The sequence below is a fragment of the Sinocyclocheilus anshuiensis genome, unplaced genomic scaffold (genome assembly GCF_001515605.1).
Source record: "Sinocyclocheilus anshuiensis isolate Anshui unplaced genomic scaffold, SAMN03320099.WGS_v1.1 scaffold308, whole genome shotgun sequence".
Classification (NCBI taxonomy): Eukaryota; Metazoa; Chordata; class Actinopteri; order Cypriniformes; family Cyprinidae; genus Sinocyclocheilus; species Sinocyclocheilus anshuiensis.
In genome coordinates, this window is record NW_015558619.1 from 417798 (window position 1) to 418145 (window position 348).

General features: G+C 40.2%; 1 pseudogene; it reads right to left on the reverse strand.

Annotated features, from left to right (window-relative positions):
• The window catches only part of LOC107680486 (secretory phospholipase A2 receptor-like), a 37116-nt pseudogene that overhangs the window by 32336 nt on the left and 4432 nt on the right, over positions 1–348 (reverse strand).

A 348-nucleotide genomic window follows, 5' to 3' on the forward strand; every position in this document is an offset into this window, starting at 1 on the left:
TTTTGCAAAGTTTGCTGCTTAAGCTGTTGTGGTGTTCATTCACATTGTTTCTAGATTATTGTGTAGAGTGAACAGATGCATTTTAAATAATTGCTAAAATCTTCATTGGCCAAATAAATGAACTTTTCACAAAAAAATAAAATTCACTGTTTTTTGATCCTGACACAAAATGACCAGCTAACAACCAGATCATCAAGAACTTCAAAGAGAGAGGTTAGACTGCAGTGAAGAAGTCTTCAGGATGTCCCAGAGTGTCCAGCGAGTGCCAGGACCGTCTCCTCCTGAGAAGTCAGCTATAGAATCGTGTCACCAGCAGTGCAGAGCTTGCTCAGGAATGGCAGCAGATTG